The 25,762-nt window shown below is 43.0% G+C and overlaps 1 protein-coding gene across 2 annotated transcripts in view; it reads right to left on the bottom strand.

The window, feature by feature from the left end:
• Positions 1-25,762, bottom strand: part of STK39 (serine/threonine kinase 39) — a 146,574-nt gene that overhangs the window by 98,889 nt on the left and 21,923 nt on the right. The window contains exon 1 of one of the 2 annotated variants that reach the window (XM_048483596.1): positions 2,810-2,828. The exons of the other annotated variant lie outside the window; for it this stretch is intronic. The gene's annotated coding sequence lies outside the window, so the exon portion shown is untranslated. Of the gene's footprint in view, positions 1-2,809; positions 2,829-25,762 lie in introns of those variants that run through there. 2 annotated transcript variants of the gene reach the window in all.

The raw sequence follows: 25,762 nt of genomic DNA, 5'->3' as shown, positions 1-25,762 counted from the left end.
AAAAGACGTTTTGTTTTTTGGACCGGATCTTATTTTAGATAGTATTTTATGTTCGTTTAGTTTAATTAATAATCAGCGCAGATACACCTATCGTGGGTTTGTATACTTATTATCTTTTCTGCTGTATCTTTTTTTATTTCGTTGTTACGTTTGGTGAAAAATTAATAAACTGTATGAAAAAACAAAACAAAGTTTTGCCAGTGCAGTCGGTAAGTGTACCAGGGATAAATCCTCATTGATCTTTTCAAACACTAGGGGTCCAACGTGCATCTGAAACTAGCATATCCCAGTTCCAACACAACTAGCACACACACAAAAAGGCCTTTTGTTACAAAGCTTTACAATGGGAATTCAGTTACATGCCTAATCCTGAACAAAAGGTCTCTCTTCCCTCCCATCTGACAACAGAACTGACACAATATCCCATGACTGGAAGTGACTGTCTGCATTTTAATTGATGTTTGCTCACTTATTTAGAAGTAGGATGTTTTGTATGCCGTTTTCACCCTGTCATGTTTTAAGGACAAAGCTTTTAGTTCAATTATATATTGCCACGATTGCACAGACATTCCCCACAGAACAACGTAGCAACAAGTGCTTTGACACACTCCAATTATATTGCACAGTTTTCTCCCCCATAATCTTTAACTGAAGAAATTCATGGACGAAAAACAGATCATCATGCCTTTCTGGCCAGCATTTGTGGCCCAGTGAAAGGAACTTCACTGCAAAGCTCCAAAAGGTTCTTTCCATCTCAGTCTTAGTCTAAACTCCATGACAGGTGCACAGAGATCAGCAATGCATTCCAACATCTCCAACCAAAGGCTTCTTAAAAGCCTCTTAAAGGGAAAGATTTTCAATTTCAGTATGCGTACCCAACATCTCATTCAAAGACCAGGACAGCTCAGTTAACAACATGTACCTACATCAAATATAAAAGACTGTACATTTCATGAAGGGATAGATGTAAGTACCTGAAACTATGGTCATTTCCCCACTTACCTGGGTGAGTGGTTGCTGCGCGCTACTCCCAGTGACCGTCATTTCTGACGCGCGCCCGGGCTTCCCCACGGAAGCAGAGCGTGGGGTCATCAAAAGGTGCTGTTTCAAAAGGCGCCGGGAATGTCGTGCGCTGAGGGGGCGCGACAGCAGCAGCATCGGGGCAGCTGCGTTGTCGCCGCCCCTGTAATGGGGAGTGCCGGGGTCCCCGCGCTACTTGGGGAGAGTAGCGCGCAGCAGGAGGTAAGTGGGGAAACGCTCTATTATAGCAAATATTTTGGCACCTTTCTCAGACTGTCCTGCACTTAAGTCACTTTCTTTGTGGTTGGGTATGTGGGGCTTCACACTGGACTCAACAAATAGAAAACTCTATGGCTGTTGCTAATCCTTTTCACCTTGTAAACTGCCACATCAGTCCACCCCTCTAGTTCAGTATCCAAGAAGGAGCACTAACCCTTTCCTTCCCCAGTCTAGCTCTTGAAGCTCTCCACAGCTGCCGTTCAATGGAAAAGCAGAAGGTGCTTTTCAGCATTAATCCTCAACCCCAAAGCATAGATCTTCCAGTTATAACAGCTGAACTTCAGTAGCCCTTCCTACTTGTCTCTGAGGGACTGCTGGATGAAAGCCAGGCTCACAGGGCTGACTGCATCCACTATCTTTTAAAAATTTAAACTATGTTGAAAATGTGCTAATGATTCAACAGAAATGGAACTGCAATTAATATAACCTGAGCTAATTGTTAATCATATCAAAATGTTGACAGCAGATACATTTTCCAATAAGCATCCCAGTGAAAGCAACAAACTCTACCAATTAAACCACAGCACATATGTTTTCCGATACATCTAAATTATGTCCACGCCTTTTCTTGCCAAGATTGGGGTGATAATATAGCAGGGTGATCAGATGATGAGGATTGACAACAATTTCACTTTCTCAGTAGCTGTGCCCTTCTTAGCAGCTTGATGTTGCCAGATAGTGGAGATCAAGCTCTGCATACAGGAAACATAACAGAAGCACTGCAGCTTTGGGGAAAAATGCTTAAATGGATTTCAATGCATTGATGCACATGAATGAACTACTAAGAACTAAACACAATACTGTATAAATTGCTTTCATTAATTTACAAGCATATCTGATGGGGAGGAAAACTCAGTCTGTGCTTCAAGATTCACATTTGATTAAAGAAAACCAGTAGTAGTAGTAGTAGTAGTAGTAGTAGTAGTAGTAGTAGTAGTAGTAGTAGTAGTAGTAGGAGGAGGAGGAGGAGGAGGAGGAGGAGGGAGGAAGAGGAGGGAGGAGGAAGAGGAGGGAGGAGGAAAAGGAAAAGGAGCAGGAAGGGAGGAGGGGGAGGAGTTGGAGTTGGAGTTGGAGTTGGAGTAGTTGGAGTTGGAGGAGGAGGAGCAGAAGGAGGAGGAGGAGGAGGAGGAGGAGGAGGAGGAGGAGGAGGAGGAGGAGGAGGAGGAGAAGAAGAAGAAGAAGAAGAAGAAGAAGAAGAAGAAGAAGAAGAAGAAGAAGAAGAAGAAGAAGAAGAAGAAGAAGAAGAAGAAGAAGAAGAAGAAGAAGAAGAAGAAGAAGAAGAAGAAGAAGAAGAAGAAGAAGAAGAGATGGCGGCAGTGGCGGCGGCGGCAGTAGGGCAAAAATTGTATTATGTTAAATTTCAGGAACACTTCCCATACAAAATATATCAAACCATTACATGCATGCAAAGCCTTTATTGGCATATAAAAAAATTACAAAATCACAGCCTAAAATATATAATTATATATAAAATCAATCAGACTCTCACGGATGCTTAATGGTTGCATACCCGTATTTCATTCCAAAGTATTAACATCAAACCATTAGCTATTTAGTTTTGAACAAAAACAGTTATTTTACAAATAACTGAACAGTGCTAGTTTTGACAGCAAAACACTACTGAGGCAGTACTGTTGGCTGGATTCATCAGCAGGAGGGATTGACAGAAGAAGAAGCAATTTCGCCCCCCTCTCTCTCCTGATTGAAAGCTTTCTCCGAGAAAAAAAGGATTTTATGGGGAGAGGCGGTAAAACCGCGGACTCCTTGGAACTCCAGCAGATAGCTGGCCCTCTGCTTATTTGTTTTGATTTGAAGTTACAGTATGTAAAAGACAGGTGATTCAGTTAAGGAATCTACTCAAACCATCAAATACCTCAGACCATGTAGATTTTTTTGTTTCTGAATTCTATAAAACTTTTGCTTAAGCTCCAATTCTAAACAAAAAGCACTAACTAAGTAAAAGTTGGAAATATATTCCATATCTTGGAAGCAAGCCGGGATAGGATTAGTTCTAAAAGCAGGAAACAAGCTTATGATGGAGGGTTTAAAAAGACCTATTTCTTTAGCAAACAGAGACTGTGAAATTCTGACAGACGTTATCAGGAACAGATTGAATGAGATCCTGATAAAATATATTAATGCAAACCAGTTTTTTTAAATTAAATAAAGATATTCGATCAGTTATATAAGGAAAGCACTCACTATTAAAATGCTCAAATATTTTTTAAAAACTTCTACATGGCTTGTTCTTCTTGATGCCACTGCAGTATTCGATATATGATGGGCTGGCAGTATCTGCGGAAAACGACGAGCTAATGTAACATAGCAGTTACAGTGCTGGACTATGATCTAAGACAGTGGTGGCGAACCTATGGCATGGGTGCCAGAGGTGGCACTTAGAGCCCTCTCTGTGGGCACGTGCAAACAGAGCCCCCCCCCCCCCCGGCCCACATCTAGGCTGGCCTGGGCCACTGAGCTCAATTATTAGCATTAAAGTTAAGACCTAGTTTTGGGGAAAGTGTAGGTAACCCTGTTAAGCACTGTAAAACCCTATTGATTTTAATGCGAAGAACTAAAGTGCGATCCTTTACCTGGGAGTAAGCTCGGTTGCTGGCAATGGGGCTTGCTTCTGAGTAAATCCTCCTAGGGTCGTCATTCACCAGTTGGAAGAGTTGCATGGTTGCTTCAAAGCAAACCCACCGACTACCACCAAGCTTACTCCTGAGTAATGCACGCCTTGGAGCCAACCGTTTTTTCTAAACTAAAACCTCAGTATTCAGTTTAAATTGCCGTGTTGGCACTTTGCGATAACTAAGTGGGTTTTGGGTTGCAATTTGGGCACTCTGTCTCGAAAAGGTTCGCCATCACTGATCTAAGAGATTTAGGTCTGAATCTCCACTCTACCATGGAAGTTTGCTGGGTGACCTCCAGCCAGTCACATATACTCAGGAATGGAGAATGATGCAAGTCACTCAGCTCCTTGGATGATGGGCAGAATAAAAATGAACTAATTTCATACACACACACACACACACACACACACACACAGAGAGAGAGAGAGAGAGAGAGAGAGAGAGAGAGAGAGAATTATCCAATGGATGCAAACAATATACTTTTGTTACCAGGACAAGGTTTTAATTAAATGCAGATTTAAAAGATCTCATACTTTTGCTACAAGTTACAAGACAGGGATAGCCTCTTCCTCCTCTAAAATTTGTTTTAGCTTTTGAGCCATCAGCCACTGCAATACGATCTAATTTTCAAATTAAACTGGTACAGACATAGAGCAGTCAGGTCATAGTTACTCAGTGGCAGCGTTACTATTGAAAACTTTCTCAAATCCTTATTTCAGTTAATTAAAAGTTAGCCTTTTGGAATTGGGCAGCAATACACTGGCAGTTTAAATATATCAGATTAATTCACAGTCCGGTTTTAACAAAAAGGGCCATTTGATATTTAGAGGCAAGATTTATGGAAAACATGCCATGAAAGACTTAAAATGAAATATGCATTCGTAGATCAAGCAAATCGATAAATAAAACTTCAATAGTCCTTGTTGCCTTTGTTCATACACTCAAGAAAAAACTTTTAAGAGTTAGCAGGTGGTTACTAAATGACTTTTAGGGCTTAAGTAAACATTCACCACTGTATGCTAGCAGTGTACAGAAAGCAAATAATTAGGGTATTTTCCAACTTGATGTTTTAATATAAAGACATCCACTGCCATGATCATTAGAAAAGCAAAGATAAAAAAGTAATGAGTATCAACTGGAACAAAGGTTTATTCCTTGCCCCACATATGTCACCACCTGAATATACTGGAGGTTAGTAAACAGATGCTTGAGGAAAAGGTCATTCTACCAGTTATTAATTACCTGGAAAAAAAAGAATAGAAAGGAGTTTAACTCTCCTATCCTATCTTTCTCATTAAGTGGCAATTTGGAAGTTTTTCTGGTTGTGGTGGGTTTTCCGGGCTGTGTGGCCGTGGTCTGGTGGATCTTGTTCCTAACGTTACACCTGCATCTGTGGCTGTGAAACGTTAGGAACAAGATCCACCAGACCATGGCCACACAGCCCGGAAAACCCACCACAACCATATGTTCTATATATTGGTAATATGTTGTAATATATTTGTAATATATTGCAAATATAATCTTGTAAAACCAGTCTTGTCCAAGCCACTAAAATTTCAAGCATAGGAATGATTCTAGAACCGTGGGTAGCGAACCTTTGGCACTCCAGATGTTATGGACTACAATTCCCATCAGCCCCTGCCACCACTGTTCTAGAATAAGGGTGTGATCCCCTATTATTAATACAAATGTTTATTATTCACTTTTAGCACTGGCACTCTACCTCTTTCTAGCAATTGTCTCAAGCTTCTTCCTCCTCCATTTTGTTCACCTTGCACTCCTCGCCCATTCCCCATGGACACCTTATATATTTCTTCTGCATTCTTTTACTGGAAGTTAAAAATACCATCCACACAACCACATGTATGAATACTGGGGGATCGGGATCAACATACACTGGCATCCTGTATATGTACAAACCATAAACACACATGCTCAGTACCTGTTATAAGAAACACTACTGTTAAAAAAAATCCATACATGGATATGGCAACTCCATATGTACAGTTTGTAGGCCCTGCATGCCCATTTGAAGAAGAGTTTGGAGTTATACCCCACCTTTCTCTCGTAAGGAGACTCAGGTGGGCTTACAAGCTCCTTTCCCTTCCTCTCCCCACATTTATCTCGACGTTCATTTTGTTAGTTTTGGCCCATCTCTCTAACCTGCCCAGGTCATTTTGAATCCTGACTCTGTCCTCTGGGGTACTAGCTACTCCTCCTAATTCCGTGTCACCTGCAAATTTGATTAGCATGCCCTCTATTTCATCATCCAAATCATTGATAAAAATATTGAATAGCACTGGGCCAAGGACAGAACGCTGTGGCACCCCACAGAAAAAAAATGAAATGCACAGATATAGGATGGGTGACACCTGGCTTGACAAAACTACATGTGATAGGGATTTGGGAGTCTTAGTAGATCACAAGCTGAACATGAGTCAGCAGTGTGATGCAGCAGCCAAGAAAGCCAGTGCAATTCTAGGATGCATCAACAGGAGTATAGCGTCTAGATCAAGGGACGTAATAGTACCTTTCTATTCTGCATTGGTTAGACCTCACCTGGAATACTGTGTTCAGTTCTGGGCACTGCAATTCAAGAAGAATATTGACAAGCTGGAACGGGTCCCAAGGAGGGTGACCAAAATGGTAAAAGTCTGTAATCCATGACCTATGAGGAGAGCTGGGTATGCTTAGCCGGCAAAGAGAAGGTTAAGGGGTGACATGATAGCCATATTTAGCTATTTGAAGGGATATCATGTTGAAGAGAGAGCAAGCTTGTTTTCTGCTGCTCCAGAGACTAGGACAAGGAGTAATGGGTTCAAGGTGCAGGAAAAGAGATTCCATCTAAACATTAGGAGGAACTTCCTGACAGTTAGGGCTGTTCGACAGTGGAATACACTTCCAAGGAATGTTGTGGAGTCTCCTTCTTTGGAGGCTTTTAAACAGAGGATGGATGGTCATCTGTCAGGGGAGCTTTGATTGACTATGCCTGCATGGCAGGGGGTTGGACTTGATGGCCCTTGTGGTCTCTTCCAACTCTATGAATCTGTGAATTTTTGGATTCAATTGCTGAAAGAGGAATGCCTTCTCATTAGGACACAGAAAGGCCTCTTGTCTGAAGAGGCATAAAACACCTGGCACCAACCCAGTTAAAATTAAAGTGGACACAATAGCATGGATGGAATTTACAAGTGCAATTCCTAGTTCCATTTATCATCCAGCGAACAGAATAACGAGTCAGGCTCGGAGCACCGTTTTCGTATGGCTTGATACACTTTCTCAAGATATACCTCCCTTCTAAGCTATTGAACTATGCATTGACCTGAAAGAACACACATATAAACACCCAATTCTCAAGAAGCAGGTGCAACAAAAGGATTAACTGGATACATATTCCGCCTTGCAAAGTACAAAAAGAACTGTGCTGGAACCCCATCAGAATCAGCAAGGAATTAGGCCATTATATATACAAACCACAAGAGGTTATTGTTCGTAAAGCCTCTGACAGTTCAGTCTCGCTTAACAAGGAAGTTCCCAAAAAAGAAGAGATCTATATTATTTGTATCTGCCTGTCAGAAAATGTCTCCCAAAGCCTTACTTTGTTCATGGTGTAACTCCTCCAATGGGTGGACACGGCCATTTCATCAAGCCTTTGAAACCAATATGTGGTTAAAACCCTCCTTTATTTTCTGCAGGACGATACAGCTGAGCAAGCTAATTGTAAAACAGCACACCTACACCTACAGGCATTGTTAAAAGGAGATTTCAGTAGGTGTGAACACAAGTGTAACTCTTTTCAGTTCAAAGCGCCTGTCATCTGCAATCTCCACACACCCAACAACCCGCTTCTGAGGCACGTATTTAAAAAACAGTGTAAGGTGGGATTTTTTCCATGCTCCGTAAACAGTGACGGAGCTACGTTGAAATGAACTGTGATTTAAGGAATAAGCAATTCACACAACCAAATGTTGAGTACAAGGCCCCAAAACCCATTAGGCTCAGTTTACCACATCCTTTAGGTAATGTGAATGTCTGACCTTTCTGGGCATTTCCCGCTCAAATTACTGCCTTCATACAGATGGTGTGAAAGAGGGAGGAAAAACAGCCATGCGTCTAACACTCTCCCACACACTGGTATCATAGGTCCTCACTGGTTTCCTAATAATCACCCTAGATACCGTGTTTCCCCAAATATAAGACAATGTCTTATATTAATTTTTGCTCCCAAAGATGTGCTATGTCTTATTTTCAGGGGATGTCTTATTTTTCCTGTGTTCTGTTCGTCGGGCATGCTTCCAAACAAAAACTTTGCTATGTCTTACTTTCGGGGGATGCCTTATATTTCACATTTCAGCAAAACCTCTACTATGTCTTATTTTTTGGGGATGTCTTATATTAGGGGAAACAGGGTAGGTAACCATGTTAATCTTTAATTCTGCTGCAACGAAGTAAAATAATGTATTCCAGCAGAAGCTTTCTTTTTTATATTTTTATTAATTTTCTCAGTATAATTGACGAACAGAAAAGAGAAATATGAAACAGAAGAAAAAAAGAAAATTTTAAAGACAAAAACAATGCAAAAAAGATAATACAGCTAGCCAAGATCTGTATAGGTATTAGCTATAGTACATTAGATCTCGAAATAACAAAACTAGTATCATCAGAGAGAACATTATAGTCTTAAAATTCACTACCTTCTATCCACTAGCTCTGCAGCATCATTGCTAAACAATCTCTTATATCTTAATCATTAGCAAATTAATAATCTTCCTGCTATTATTATTTTTCGGGTTGCGTTTTTCCATCTGCGTTTTTCCATCTGCGTCAGGCCCGACGGCTGGCTCCCTTCCTTTCCAACACGGACCTGGCCACTGTGATCCATGCAACGGTCACCTCCAGGTTGGACTATTGTAACTCGCTCTACGCGGGCCTTCCCTTGCGTTTGATCCGGAAACTGAAACTGGTCCAGCACGCAGCGGCTCGGCTACTCACAGGGGGCTTCTCCGGTGACCACATACAACCTGTAAGGCGCTCGCCTTGCACTGGCTCCCAAAGTTGAATTCCGAACTGCCTTCAAGGTGTGGGTTTTGACCTTTTGCAGGCCTTACTGCTGCCTGGGACCCTCAGACCTTCGGGACCAGACAATTCCCCATATAAGTCCCAGCTCAATTCTCTGCGTTCGGGTAGAGGCCAATTTACTGGAGATCCCTGGTCTCTCAATGATGCGGTTGGTTTCCACTCTCGCTAGGGCCTTTACGGCTCTGGTTTTCCTGCCTGGTGGAACACTCTTCCTCCAGTTGTCCGACTCCCCAAGGGACCTTTGGGGACTTTTGCAGGGCCTGTAAGACCCAGTTGCTCCGCCGGGCTTTGAGAGAAACCAGCCACTGAGTGCCCCCTTCCTTCCCCTAGGTTAATCCCAATGCCAACGGGATCCATTATTAAGATCTATGGTTCCCTTATACCACCGGGACCATTACCCCCTCTTGTTAAAGGGATTAGGTCTAGATAGGACGCCATCTTGATATATTATAATTGCTGTTTTATTATAACTTATGGATGTTTATGATGTTTTATGTGATTTTATGATGTACACCGCCCAGAGCCCTTCGGGGATTGGGCGGTATATTAAGTCAAATAAATAATAATAATAATAATAATAATAATAATAATAATAATAATAATAATAATAATAACAACAACAACAACAACAACAACAACAACAACAACAACAACAACAACAACAACAACAACAACAATAATAATAATAATAATAATAATAATAATAATAATAATAATAATAATAATAATAATTTTACAACCAGCATAAGCTTTCGTGAATGAATGCTCACTTGAAACTGATGAAGTAAGCTCTAACTCACAAAAGCTTATACTGACATAAATTCTGTCAGTCTTTAAACTGGCATATTAGAAAACCTGTTCTAAAAAGGACCCACTTGTAGGATGTGTAAATCTTCCATCTGTTACAGCAGATATGGTGTATGTGTGCACACGCTTGTATCAGGGTGCTCACCAACTTCTTTCCCTCTTCCCACCAGGTATTTTGGGTCACCACAACCCAAGCAGATCTGCCCCTCTCTCGTTTACCAGCAGCCTGGGACACTGGTTGGGCCTCTGTCCCCCTTTCTCCTGTTTGGTCTCCAGCTTAGCCTAGCTAGGAGATTGTAGCTGATGCATGGACAAAACAGTCCGACATGCAGATGAGGCTCTTTGAACACAATCTGAGTTCTTAAGGGAGAAAGGTCTTTGTTCGAAATAAGACAGTTATAGGCCCTAGAGCACATGTACATATGGAAAAGGTACATCACTGCACTAAGGGCTACTGCAGATCTAAGCAAGAAAATAAAAATATGTGAAGCTAGACTAAGTTTTAGGGCACAGATGTCACCTTGGCATCCCATCCTTGGGATGGACACAAGCCTTATGAAATACAGAGAGACACCGCCATGTTTCCTCCCTGGTTCTTGGTCCAGCTTCAGCACTGCTAACCTAATGTCCAGGTCTTTTAATCCTTCCTGCCCCAGATGGGTGGGTTTGTCTTCACCCAATGTCCAGGTTGGGAGGTAGCCAGCATTCGGCACTCTTGTCTCCAATCAACCTGGAGCGCACATCTCCCTCCTTTATTGCACCACTTAAGTCATTCAAATAGCCATTCCTTTTGCGCATTCCTGGCAGCTGGGCAAAAGGGTATCTCCTTGCAAGAAACTCAACTCTGTTTAACTAGCCATTAAAGTAGTTTATTACTCCCTTCCCTGATGTTTGGGTCCCCTGAGTGTAATTCAAAGCATCTTTTGCATCCCTGCCACAATAATACCAACAGAAATTATACATGCACCAGAATCTCTTTGTTCGTACTATGTAATTCCTGCTAATTTATGAAGAACTTTTACCACTCTGTACTTTCCTGGGATGTAGCACCCTCTAACAGGAAATATAAATGATTTAGGCGGCCTTATCTTGAACAAGGAGGAGGAGGAGGAGATTTGGATTTATAACCCACCTTTCTCTCTTGTAAGGAGATTCAAGGTAGCTTACAAACTCCTTTCCCTTCCTCTCCCCACAACAGACACCTTGTGAGGTAGGTGGGGCTGAGAGAGCTCTGAAGAACTGTGACTCGCCCAAGGTCACCCAGCTGGAATGTAGGAGTGTGGAAACATATCTGGTTCACCAGATAAGCCTCTGGCTCACAGACACAAGGGGGCTTTCCCCACTTACCTTCTGCTGCGCGCTACTCTGGGAAAGTAGCGCGGGGTCCAGCAGCGCTCCCCACTTGCAAGGGCGGCAACCAAGCAGCCGCCCCAATGCTGCTGCTCTTGCACCACCTCAGTGCGCGTCATTCCTGGCGCTGAAGAAACGGCACCTTTTGATGACCCCAGCGGAGTGCGGGGTCGTGGGGAACCCCGAGAGCGCGCCAAGAATGACGCGCGCTGAGGGGGCGCGAGAGCGGCACGCAGCAGAAGGTGAGTGGGGAAAGCCCCATCGTGTCTGTTATGGGGTAAGCCACCTTGAGTCTCCTTACAGGAGAGAAAGGTGGGATATAAATCCAAAATCATCATCATCATCTTCATCACCTTCTTCTTCATCTTCTTCACTTGGTGGAGGAAGTATAGCATGGAATTTTTAAGTCAGTCACTTACCAAGGATTCCTATTTGCATACTTCAGCCACCTTCTATATTAGAACTTTGCATTTCTTTCTAGCCTGATCTCATCAGAACTCAGAAGGTAAGCAGGGTTGGTCCTGCTAGTATTTGGATGGAAAATCTCCAAGGAATACCAGAGTCATGATGCAGAGGCAGGCAATGGCAAACCACCTCTGAATGTCTCTTGCCTCGTAAACCCTGTGGGGTTGCCATAGGTGAACTGTGACTTGACAGCAAAAACAAAAAACAAAAAAAACCAAAGACATTCCCTGACATGGGAACATATGATCCACCAGCAAAGATGATACCTCTCTCTGTGTAAACATCTTTGGGATCAAACAAAAGACCTTCCATATGTTAAAAAAACACAAGTGTACTGTTGTTAAGAACAGAATGCAACCTTTACGTGTACCTGAAAGTTTGCTGTCTTCACTTCACAAAAGAGTTGATGCTATTTTGAATATTAACGTATTCGAACTGTCACCTGGATTCAGCTTTGCCAAAAACCATGTTAAAGACTGCAATTTTGGAGGGGAAATGTTGAGCAGCTAAATACATTCTTTATTTTGGAAATATTTAATTCTCTCCCTCACCCCCATTAGCAGCATGACAGTTGCTTAAGACAAGTTTCAAAAGGGGGGGGGGATCTACCACAACAAAATACAATTGTGAGGTCATTGTATGGGGAATTTGATTATCAATCAACTCCAACACCAACTCAAATCCAAAATAAAAATTAGCTAGTGTAAAATTCCTAGGTCTCGGAATCTGAAGCTGAAGCACGCGACCGCCATTAGAATTCCAGTTTAAATACTGACTTTAATGCATCCTCCTCCCTCTCCCAATCCAGAATGACACAAAATCAAAGGCTTTAACTCTTACAGACTGCCTAATCATAAAGCAGGACGGGGTGGAAAGGAGACGAGAAGGACATGGGCCAGTACAAAATATTTGTAAAACCTTGATGAATAAATACATTTTTAAAAATATCTGAGTTGTAGCATATCAATTCCTAGAAACCAATCAGATCCTTTGACCTCCAGAACTTCCATTACTAAGCTAGTTTGTTGCCGAAACTTAAGTTTCAAATCTGCTGTCGAAATGTTGTATCGATTGATTGAACATGGGTTTCACTATTTTCACATGTTGTCTCTGACCTGACCGAGAAACAACATTTAACCAAAAAAAAAAGTATATTGAACCAAGTAAGCTCATCCTATCTCCTTACTGTCACCACCAGGGTGCCACACGGTTAGCTCATCATCTCAAAATCTGTTGCTGTCAACCTCTGTAAAAATTGATGGAGCGTGACTGGGTATTCCTTTCTCCCAAATGCTCACAGAAACCAGGAATTCACTATTTTGCTAACTGTTTCAAAGCAACACAAACAACTGCCAGTCATGAACAAGCAAAGCTGAGCAATCAACCAAATAGTTCAAAGGGGTGAACAAACCTGTATAGCAGAGAAGACAAATTTGTGCAACAGCCAAAAATAGACAAAGCTTCTATTGCTCCAAACCCTTCGTTGCATCTCACTGGAAGAGATCTTTTCTAAACAACAGTTACAACTCTCTTTTTATGTCAGATCATACCCATTATTTAAAGCAATATAAACTGAATCAATTGGTAAGGGCAAGGATGGCATAGTGGCTGAAAAAGAAAATGGAAGTTCGCACCTTCAGGGAAGCTCTGTTTAGTCCACCTGAGAAGGGGTACAGCCTAGGAAAAGCTGAGGGACACCTTGTAAGCAGAAAGATTCTGTTCAGAACCTCCAGTTAAAGGATCTCAAGCTGGAGATATAAGGAAAGATATGCATGAGACAAGGGAAAGCCAAGCCACATAGAGGAGCACCACCACCCATTAGGGTGGTGTAGTGGTTAAGAGCACATGGATTTTAATCTAGAGAACTGGGTTTGATTCCCCACTCCTCCACCTGAGTAGCAGAGGCTTATCTGGTGAACCAGATGTGTTTCCGCACTCCTACATTCCTGCTGGGTGACCTTGGGCTAGTCACAGTTCTTCAGAACTCTCTCAGTCCCACCTACCTCACAAAGTGTCTGTTGTGGGGAGAGGAAGGGAAAGGAGCTGGTAAGCCACCTTGATTCTCCTTACAGGAGAGAAAGGTGGGCTATAAATCCAAACTCTTTTCTTCTTCTTCTTCATATATATCTGACACACATGGCTCCACATTATATAGTCCGGCTGGCAATAACTTTAGACACATGACTATTTGGATATACAGTCATCCCTTCCAAATTGCAACTTTCCCCATTGAGGTTTTGACATATCAGGGGGCAGCGGCAGCAATTAAATGGGAATTTGGGGGGAGTGTTGCAGAAGCCGCAAACAACGCACGAAGGCCAGCAGACAACATAGAAATGCATAAAACATAAGCCTAGTATTGAATAATATCAACATATTTTATCTTTTACTACCACAATATGCACAGTTTCTTTTTAAAAGTTAAAAGGAATGAAAAAAAAATCAGACTTCATTCTAAAAGTACAAAGGGAGGACCAAACATTTTACATGGATTTTCACATCGCAGGGGGTGCCACACGCCTAACCCCAGTGATGTGGAAGGGATAACTGTACGGCTGACATGCAAAGAGGGGGACCAATCACAGGCATTTTACATATTTATGGCAAAAAGTACACATTCCTGTACACAAATATATATTAGCAAAAATATATCAACAAAAGGTCTGCCTTTCTTTGTACGTTCACGTGAAGTCTTGCATCTCCCACTACATCTCAGCCTCAGAACTGCTCCCCCACCCCCACCTGCAATGTGGAAAGCTAACCAGTCTACTTTACAGGGTTGTTGCAATGTTTACTGTTACACTGTATGTGAAGGACTCTGAACTAGGGTTGGCAACTCTAGATTAGGAAATACCTGGAGAATCTGGGGGTGGAGCCAGAGGAGGACAGGGTTTGGGGGGGGGGGAGTTCACTGTCCAAAGCAGCCATTTCCTCCACCTGAACTGATTTCTGTCACCTGGGAATCAGTTGTAACCGCAGGAGGCTGGAGGTCAGCAACCCTACTCAGCACTCAAAATACACAGTACTAACTTTACATGTCACAATTAGAGTTTCATCCGTCACAAGTGTCCTTCCGTTACTTGTCACTGTTTTAATCAAACTTTGATTATTGAAAAGCAAAAAAATGAAAATGGAGTCTTATCTTTGAGGGATCAGTGGATACAGCCAGTGATCATTTCCAAGGTTTTGGTCTTGCTTCTATACCAGATGCTGATACTGATCATGGTATTACTTTGGCTGTGGCTAAATTTCTGGCAGTAGCAGCTTCTATGCCAGCATAGATTCTAATCTGGAGAACCAGGTTTGATTCCCCACTCCTCCACCTGAGTGACAGAGGCTTATCTGGTAAACCAGATGTTTTTTTCCACTCCTGCATTCCTGCTGGGTGACCTTGGGCTAGTCACAGTTTTCTCTGAATTCTCTCAGCCCCACACACTTCACAAGGTGTCTGTTGTGGGGAGAGGAAGTGAAAGGAGCTTGTTGCTACCTTGAGTCTTCTTACAGGAGAGAAAGGTAGGGTATAAATCCAAACTCCTTCTCCTCCTTCTTCTTCTTTGCAAGAATGGAAATAAAGAGTGGTATTTAAGTCTGTAAGAATAAAGATTGTTATATCTTCTCTTTTTTTGCGTAGACTAAAGAGCAACATGACAGAAACCACAATTTGATTTTCTCATTAATGTGCTGTTGGTTTTATTTTTCCTGTCAAGTCGCAACCAGCTTACGGTGACCCTTCACAGTTTTCTAAGTAAGGGACAATTAGAGATGGTTTGCTATTGTCTGTCTCTGTTCTGGTATTCCTTGATGTTCTGCCATCTAACTAATGACTAGGGTTGACCCTGCTCAGCTCCTGAGATCTGGTATCAAACTAGTATGGGTCATCTAGGTAAGGGCACGGTATATATTACTCTCTTTGAAAATGAGGCTAGGCAGAAGATGTTTTCCACACAAGGACAGGTTTGTGTGTTTCCCTGTCACTACCGCAGCTCCTGACACAGTAAACTAGCAACAGAACTTCCACAAGACACATATTTGAGCCCAGACACTACCAACTTTTTAACCACTAAATCATACAGGCCATTCTGGTCATCGAGTGCCACAGGTTCTAGAATGTCTGGGAAACACTTGCCACTTTATTCCTGCAGTATGGAAATAAGATGTACTGTCCTAGATAGGAGTCACCTTGGTCCCTATGACTCAAGCCCCCACTCTCACCCATCAGCTATTTCCTTCTAGCAGAGGACTTCTACTCCATCCCAAACCCAAACACTTGCCAAGGCACATCTGTAGCAGATTCCAAAAAAAACCCAAAGACAGAGGTCGTTATGTGTAGGTCCATGTGCTGGCAATTCTTAGAAACTGAGAACACAACATGAACAATATGGCAGTGGTCCATCTGTAAAACACTGCCATATTGTTTCATGTTACTTTCTTGACGTTTCACTGAGAAGCAAACATCCTGTACACAATGTTTGCTTTCCACTCTTTGCTTCTGAGATTAAGCAACCCAGGGTTCCACCCCCTCCCCCCTCTCTTAAGAAAACTGGACAGAGGAAGAGTGCAAAGTATACTGAGAGAAGATCTGCCCCACCATTTGCTGACAAAAAACACTCCACAAGCTATGAAAGGGTACGACAAATATTCTGCCAATTTTAACACAAGCATAGATGCGCACAAACATTGGGGTGAATTGTTTAGATCTCAGGTATTACCTCTCAGACTATGCCCACAAACATGGTGTAAACTGTGAGAGCAACTGCCGCGTCCTTACTAAAGCCGCCCAATAAAGCAGCACTGAAATGGGTGAGACTAATAGGCAAAAAATCCCACGGACCACAAGAGCTCACCTTGGCCAGAAAACTGGTGCCAACAGCTGAGCCAGATGGTCTGGCATGCTGTAGTTTGGCTGATATTCTGGTGGTTGCATACCCTGGCATGCACCGCAGCCTGAGAGTTGCAAGGAACTAGTAAGTTCCAGCAACAGCCAGCACTACATGGCATATTAGACCTTTGTATTTACTTTGAATTGTGATATACACAGTGGAAATTTCTCATCTTCACGAAGAAAGTTGCACCGACAGAGAGAGAGAGATCTCTTTGTCCAAGGGGAAACAGTTGGACCTCACGCCAAATAAGCTAATGGTGCAGTTACAGTTGTACAACCAGGCCCTTCTGGCCTCATTGTGCAACAGTTTCACAATAGCACAATCACACTACAGGTATCTAATAAATAAGCCACCTTTTCACAAAAACTTTTTGCCTCCAAGGAGCCACTGGCCTCATGTGTGAGATATTAGGTATAACTGCTGTTGCAACAATTACTGTCATTATAAATCTACTATCATTTATCACCCCCTTTTAAGAAGTACATTGAGAATTTGCATTCCTCTGCCATGAGTGTGAAGTCTCCCTCCCGTTTCTCTTTCAAACATTTTTTGTGCTTACTTCCCTTTCAGTTCCAGGAGGTTGAAGTTGGTCCCCTGTTCGTTCCTAGTTCCCTATTCGCATTTCCTAGTTCCTGAATCCTGATTCAAAAATTTTTAAAGCTCTGCACCCCAATGTAAGATTTGAACCACAACATATCACAGACCTCCACATTCCCTCCCAGCAGATACATACTAGTTCCTGGTCTAAAGCCCTGCTTTTGTGCCAGCCACTCCAAAGTGGGGTGCCCCCAGGATAAATGTACATACCAACACTGGGGCCCAGTTGCACCCCAAAATAATCTTTGTACCACTTCACATCGCATATCCCCACACTCCAGAGACTGTCCCCTGTAAGAAGACATACCGTGGTGCTCAGTCCAAACATTGGTTCTGGAATTATAAGCTTCTATTTGTGTTGCCTAAACGAATCATGTATCGCTAAGAGGACTGAATAAAGAACTGAAATAGGTAAAAGCCTTCTGCATCCCAAACCAGGGTTTGGACCACCACACATCACACATCCTCACATTCAGGAGACTCCGCCTGGCACAGGGACTCATGCCGGTTAAAAGCCAACCTATTGTGCCAGCTTTTCCAAAGGGGTTGCCCCCAGCACCACCACCCATGCAACAGTGCCTTGGCCCAATACGGATTCTCACCCCAAAGACTCCTAGTAGAACCATTCTATGCCATACTTTCTGTCTCCCTGGGTATCCTAGGTCCAGTCTCTCAGTCACAATGTCACATTCATGCGTGTAAAATGGGGGTTACAATGTCTTGTTACTTTCTTTTTCCCCTCACAGAAAAATACATAACATACAGGATGGAAATTACTGTGCTGGTTAGATACTAACAACTGGAATATCGACTTCTCCCATTGGGGTTGCAGTCCCATTTGGCAAGCAAAACGTGCCTGCCAGTGAGATGAAATATTGAACAATATCTTTGCCTCAATGTTTGTGTAATATCCATGTGTGCTGCCAAGCACTAATTGAATTAGTTAAACCACAAATATGTTACAGAGAATATAATGTTTACCTGGTACCTTGCAGAGATATGAGCCAATCATTCTGCTCATTGCTAGTTGCCCCCCCCTGACAAAATGCATGGGACAGAAATATCTCTAATCACAAAATACTCTGATTTCATCACAGATTGTTTTAAATTCCAACAATGCATACCCACCCCACACTCGTCTCTGAAGACTTACTTTGATATTCCATTTTTGGACAATCTTGGTTGCCACAGGTGGAATACTGCATTTATTTTATTTTATTAAATTTATAACCGCCCTTCCCCAAAGGGCTCAGGGCGGTGAACAACCACAGTAAGACAAAGCATTAAAACACAATAAAACCAGGACAGTACCCCAATATTTAAAACAGGAACCATATAAATATTAATATCAGATGGCGTCGGACTCCCCCTCCCTCCCCACCCTTGCGCCCACGGGAGGCCAGATGGAATGGTGGCAGATGTACTTAGCCAGGCTGGCCAAATGCCTGGCAGAACAAGTCGGTTTGACAGGCCCTGCAGGAACCCTGCAAGTCCCACAGGGCCCTGATCTCCCTTGGGAGCCTGATCCACCAGGTGGGGGCCAGGGTCGTAAAGTTCCTGGCCCGTGTAGAGGCCAGCCTGATTGCCTCTGGGTATGGTATACCAGAAGTAAGAGAGATGTGAGATCACCATTTCCCATCAACTCTTGCCCTTGAACCACTCAAATTGCAACAGCCGTTCCATTTTCCCTGTGCTTCATTTTCCTGAAAGGCATCACTGACTCTGATCAGTATGTTAGCTGCTTCTACACTATTCTGCAATGCTTTGATCTCTTTCTTCTTGTCGATGGTGCAAGTGTTTGTGAGGACCATCTTTCTCCTGTTTAATTGAGCAGTTCCATTTCAAGGAGGACAGTCAGATTCACCATGTTTTTCTTTGCGCAGAGACAGAGGTGGTACTCTAGAACATTTGGGGAACTTTTTTGATGTTGATTTGCTCCATGTTCCTACCAGAGTAAGTGGGTGTGGAATATCTTTGCTTTTTTCTGTGTTCTTTGAAGGTCTCCCCTTACAAAATGTGTTACTTGGATTGTTTTCCTTGAAGATGCCTAATGCACCAGAGGGGACTTTTGCGCACAAAATGTACACAATTTGGTGTTTAATTGCTGGTGGTTTCTTTATAATTGGTCCAGTGGCATCTAGTTCACATAAACCTACCTTCTGAAGATCTGACAGCAGGTGAAGTTGCACTTCCAGATACATGTGTAATTCAAAAAGTGATGCAGCAGTGTATTGTAGATATGAATGGTCTGTTTTGTAAACAGAAGATTCAGTGGCATCCTGTTTCCCTTGTAAGTTAATGCCGTCTTGGAAAGTGTTGCAATCTGTCAGTCCATCAAGATTCCCTTCACTAGAATTTTTTTGTAGTACCAAAGAAGTCTTTAATTGTGGTTGCCAGCAATTAATATACCAGGATCACAATGCTTAATGAGCCTAATCCTAAGCAGGCTTCAAGTATCTTTTAAAAATTCTTTTGTTATTTCAATTCTTTCTGGTAGGCGTGTATTTCTAGACCAGGCAGCATTGTATGTCTTCTTGCATGGGACAGTCTCTGGAGTGTGGGAATGTGTGATGTGGGGTGGTCCAAAGATTGCTTTGGGGTGCAACTGAGCCCCAGTGTTGGTACATACATTTATTTTGGATGCACCACACTTTGAAGCGGCTAGCACAAAGCTGGACTTTGGACCTGGAACTAGAACTTATCTGCTGAGAGGGCAGACTCCCCTGAATGTTGGGAGTGTATGATGTGTTGTGGTCCAAACATCATGTTGGGGCGCAGAGCTTTTACATTTTTTCAATCAGGATTCAGGAACTAGGAAATGCAAACAGGGAACTGGGAACTAGGAACGAACTAAGAACCAACCTCAGCCACATTTCACTTCCCGTTTGGTTACAACACCAGCAATGCTCCAAGTAAGAAAGCCAGGAGTCCCCAACATGGTAGCCATGAACACAGTTTAAGAAAGGGGAGGGGCTCTTGCCCAGAAGGGATTCTGATTCTCAATCTGCACAGCCATAACATTTCAGCAGTAGCTGCCTTCCCAATGTTTGTTTTATTATCTCTGACCCCTCTTTTGAACTACCCCCCTTCTTCCCTGCACTTGGCTCTGCCTCCTGCAGCAGCCATTTTGTAGCTGGATCCACTACCTGAAGCAACCATTTTGCCACTGCACCAAACACCCTCTATCAGAATTTCAAAGGTCCCCACAGGCTCCACCCCTTTCTGCTAGACTGGCAAATAATTCTGGCTAACAGGTGCTCATCCTACCTCACAGGGTGTTTGTTGAGAGCGGGGAAGGGCAAAGAGATCGTAAGCCCCTTAGTGTCTCCTACAGGAGAGAAAGGGGGGATATAAATCCAAACTCTTCTTCTCTTCTTTGCTTTTCATCCTTGTGCTACCATTTAGAAGCTGCCACTGGAATACTGTGATGCGCGTTGTTGACACAGCACTTTGAAGAAGCAGCTCGTGTAATATTTTTAACCTTTAACAACCAATGAACTCTGCCGAAGTCTCTATTAGTTGCCACGCTGCATAGCCAAGCAGACTAACAGCGTGTCTCGCTACAGGCATTGTTCACCTATTAAAATTTCACACATATTATCCTTCCAATACTCCCCAGTGCCTGGTTGTTCATAAACAGAGAAGTTCAAACAAGAAAGGAAGGTGAGGATTTTACATTAAAACTGCAAATCTTGCAGGGTGCCCTTGTCTTATGTACCAGCAGAAGAGCGAAGAATGATTTTGGGATAGCCCAATGCAGGTTCACTAAATATGACGTTCCTTGGCGGGAGTGGGGGAGCTTTGCGCACTCCAGTTCTTAAGATATATGATAAGAGCGCAGAAGTAAGGCAAGCCCTCCTGAAATCGATCCTGACGCTGTTCGCTTGTGCTGATGACGGCAATACAGGCCGGGTGAGAGCTGTCACTCAGTCCAGAAAAGGCCGACGACGTTGCTTATCAGACAAAGGCAGGACATGAAGCTTTGAAGTTCTAAGACAGAAAGCCAGCTTGATGCTCAGATTCCGTCACATTCTGTTCTTTCCGTTGGACAGCGAACACACAAAGCCCATTTGTCTTTCACAGTTACTGCTCTTGGGAGGGGGGGGGGGAGTAGTCCTAAATAGGCTGCTTTATCAATTTTGGAAGGAGAAAACCCATCACTGCCACATACAGCTATAGCTTGTTTCAAGTTCCTCTAAGCCTGCCCGCTTGCTTGGGCGATATCTCTTCTTCTCCCATCTTTCAATCCAGCAGACTTCAGTCTTTAAAGTTTAATCAGATGGGAGGGTTGAGGCAAGAGTAAATGGCTGGAAGGACCAGGACACTGTGTATAGTGCAGCTCAGGACACATGAAGAAAATGGATGTCAGAAGAACTTGTTTTGGATGAAGATGAAGAGGCAAGCTCCATATTGCCTAGAAAACTGCAATCACCCCATACTTCCGACCGTCTTCGTAGAGAAGCAATAGGAAGGCAAGAGCCAGCTCAAAATGGCAGCAGCTTTCCCTTTTTAAAAAAATGAATGAGTAAAGTAACAGTAGATGAAAACAAAAAAGTAAAAAGCAGTTTCAGAAACCATTTAAGATACAAATCACCACTGTAAGTACGGTATTGAAAAATGTACATTTCCTGGGAACTTACTGTTCAAGTATATCATTGAAATATGGCAACATTTGTGAGTTTAATTGGCCTGAGGGGCAATATGTACTCTTCTATGTACCATGGAAAGTTAGTTATGACATTAAAGCAACAACCCATGACCTTCTCGACTACTCATATACAGGATAGGATCTGATTTTTTCCAGTAGGATATTACATATCCTAGGGCAGGGGTCTGCAACCTGCGGCTGTCCAGATGTTCATGGACCACAATTCCTATCAGCTGATGGGATTTGTAGTCCATGAACATCTGGAGAGCCGCAGGTTGCAGATCCCTGTTCTAGAGGCCAGTGGCGTAATGCCCACTGGGCAAAGTGGGCAGTTGCCCAGGGTGCCCCCTTGTGGCGGCCGCCAAAAATGCAGGGTTCGTTTGTGGGTTTTTGGTTTTAGTGGGTTTTCCGTTTGTGGCCTGTAGGGGGCGCAGTTTTTAGGCTAGCACAGGGGTAGGGAACCTGCGGCTCTCCAGATGTTCAGGAACTACAATTCCCATCAGCCTCTGTCAGCATGGCCAATTGGCCATGCTGGTAGGGGCTGATGGGAATTGTAGTTCCTGAACATCTGGAGAGCCGCAGGTTCCCTACCCCTGGGCTAGCAGCACCACAAATTCAGGGATGTTTCGGGAGACTCTTCTGATGCTATCATTCAGGTATGGTGAGGTTTGGTTCAGGGAGTCTAAAGTTATGTACTCCCAAAGGGGGTGCCCCATCCCCCATTGTTTCCAATGGGAGCTAATAGGTGATGGAGGCTACACCTTTGAGGATCGATAACTTTGGACCCCCAGAACCAAACTTCACCAAACCTGGGAGGTATCATCAGGAGAGTCTCTTACTGATACCACCCAGGTTTTGTGAAGTTTGGTCCAGGGCAGTTGCTAATAGAGGAGCTAATAGAAGATGGGGGCTACACCTTTGAGGGTCCATAACTTTGAACCCCCTGAACCAAACTTCACCAAACCTCAGTGGTATCATTAGGAGAGTCTCCTAAAGATACCTTGAAAGTTTGGTGCTGCTAGCTTAACAATTGCACCCCTGACAGCAGGTACCCCCAAATTTCCCCAGATTTTCCTTTTAAATCCCCCCCTCTGGCATGGATTTAAAGGGAGAATCTGAGGTCCCCAGTTTAAACATTGCAAGTGATGCTGTTTCAGGGTGGGGGAGAATCAACCCCAAAATAGCACCACTTTCAATGTTGATTAAACTGGGAACTCCAGATTCTCCCTTTAAGATGGATTTAAAAGGAGAATCTGGGCTCCCTAGTGTAAACACCATTGAAAATGATGCTGTTTGGGTGTGGATTCCAGCATCACTTGTTTAAACTAGGGAGCCCAGATTCTCCTTTTAAATCCACCTTAAAGGGAGAATCTGGGGTACCCTGTTTAAATAACATTGAAAGTGATGCTGTTTCCCCCAACTGGGGGGACTGGATACAACACCATAAAATGTTGTCATAGCAGTGATATTTTGAAAGCATTTTGAAAATGTTTTCAAAAAACATTATTTCTGCTGTGTTCAAATTTGTGAGTTGGGGCATGTTCTATAATGTGATAGTGACTTTGAAACGACCCGGTATAAAAAATCATTGCTTGGTCATGGTGGGGGAGGGCGGCTACCCATGGGGGGGCCCCGTTAAACTCCAGTTTGCCTAGATACACCACTAGGCGTAGCTACAAGGGGAACGGGGTGTGTGTGTTGCACTGGGCACATGCCTGGGGGGGCATCAAACTCAGCTTTTGCCCAGGTCTCCAGTTTGCCTAGTTACACCACTGCTAGGGGCTATGAGCAGATACAAATTCAAGATCTACTAACTCAACTTTACTAGGGTGCCTGAATGCTAAAGTGGTGTCTTTATAGCGGTAATTAATTTTAATGCTTTATTCCAAAAACCTCAGACACGTCTAGAAAATATGTAAAAACTCCTATTCCCTAATGATGGCTCATAAACGAAGTTATATGCATAGGGCTTTCACTCTGTGAAAACACATTTCTACCTTTCATACCGGTTTTCCTAAAATGGTGTGCTGCTGCATTGGCACACACCTGTCCTTTCTCTACTTCACCACAAATCAAGTAGTTGAGATGGAACTCTGCAAAGGAAGAGGAAATACACAGGTAAGCCATTCAAATGAGTTGAAGAATATTAATGTGTCTGATACATCTTGCCCAGAGCAAGCACCCTCCTATCACCCTGATGAGGAGCACATGGACTATGCACCAATCAGGCAGCATCTTCCAAACATGATGGAGGAAAAGGTATCCTAATCCAGGCAAAACATCATCTGCAGTTACAATGCCAGAGTTTAATGTGTCGGTCACAAGACTCCAAAGACCAGGTTGGTGAGGGAAACTGGAGTCCTGATAGCACCTGTGTCTCAGAAACCAATTGGCCAAGAAAATGCAAAGGCGTGGAATGTTTGTGAAATGTAGAGACAGAGTTTAAAGAGAAGGTGGCTGCAGGAAGTATTATCAAATAGACTATGGAATAAGAAACAGAAGCTTGGTTTTTTCCATTTGCCTTTGATCTAATGGTTTTTGCATCATCCTAATTGCAAAATGCCCTTCCTGTGTAAGCTAGGCCGCATGGACAACTGCTCGGTTTCATGAACTGCTATCAGCTGGGTGTGCAGGTTCTATATTTTCTTTCTCCAGACTTCACTCTTCAGAGGAACTGCTGAATGTGAGAAATCAACTATCTAGGAGCAGATTACACAAGACTTCAAAGGAACAGGAAGCTAATTTGGCTTTTGTCCAGAAAGGAACCACAAGACTGCAGGAACTGAAAGTTTTCTGTGCTCTCAATATATGTTGGGCAGACACTAGGTTTCAACAGCCTTTAGTTGCTTGATGGCTAAGAAAAGCTAGGCCTTGTATTTGAATTGCCTGTTTGTACTTGCATTGGTTAGTCTGAATCAATGAATTTGCAGTATGAAAGCTAAGGCAATGATGAACATTGTGGAATAAAATTTCATATGAAAAACAAAAGCCATATTCATCATGCACATAATCAAGTTCTTATGTCTCTGGCTGTGCAAAGATTTTCAAGTTTCTTTCCTGAGCTGTGCCTCTTCAAGAAAACATCCTCACATGAACAAAACATTTTGCCCCTATCTCAAAGAAGATGACGAAGCTACTCTGAACATTATTCAAGAAAGCATTCCTGAGCCTTGGGACTACTACAGTAAAGGCCCTGCTATTCACAACAAACCATTATTCTTATGTCTTAGAGTAGGGCCTGACCTGCTGAATTCAGCACTACCAACTACCGTGGGGAAAAATATCCTGTCCCTTTAATAGAAGCTTAATGTGTGGAAATGGACCACTGATGCTTCTTGCGGCATTGAACTAAGTAACTTCACACAGTGTGGTATATTGGTTACGAATGTCAGACGAGTATCTGGGAGACCCCGGTTCAAATCCCCATTCATGCCATGAAAGCTCACTGGACGATCTTTGGCCAGTCACACTCTCTCAGCCTAACCTACCTCACAGGGTCACTGTGAAGACAAAATGCAGGAAGAATGATGTAAATGGCTTTGAGTCTCCACAGGAGAGAAGAAGAGTTTGGATTTATACCCTGCCTGTCTCTTCTACAGGGACACTCAAAGCAACTTACAAACTCCTTCTCTTTCTCTCTCTACAGCAGACAGCTAGTGGAGTAGGTGGGACTGAGAGAGTTCTGAGAGAACTGTGACTACTTCAAGGTCACTCAGCAGGCTACATATGAAGGAGTGGGGAAACAAATCCAGTTCACCAGATAAGAGTCTGCCATTCATGTGGAGGAGTGGGGAATCCACCCTGGTTCTCCAGATTAGATTCTCCACTTCTCTTAATCACAACACCACTCTGTAAAAGTAGTTTACAAATGAATTAAATAAATACCACATAAATAACATCCCATTAATTGTCTATTAAAAGAATAGGACATTTTTCACCAGGACACTTGGCAACTCCATTTACAATTTAGAGACAACACTAACCTTGATTAATAGGATACA

This window comes from Sphaerodactylus townsendi, linkage group LG02, assembly GCF_021028975.2.
Source record: "Sphaerodactylus townsendi isolate TG3544 linkage group LG02, MPM_Stown_v2.3, whole genome shotgun sequence".
NCBI lineage: Eukaryota > Metazoa > Chordata > Lepidosauria > Squamata > Sphaerodactylidae > Sphaerodactylus > Sphaerodactylus townsendi.
Note: the sequence above shows the minus strand (reverse complement) of the source record. Positions and strands in the feature narration are given on the sequence as shown.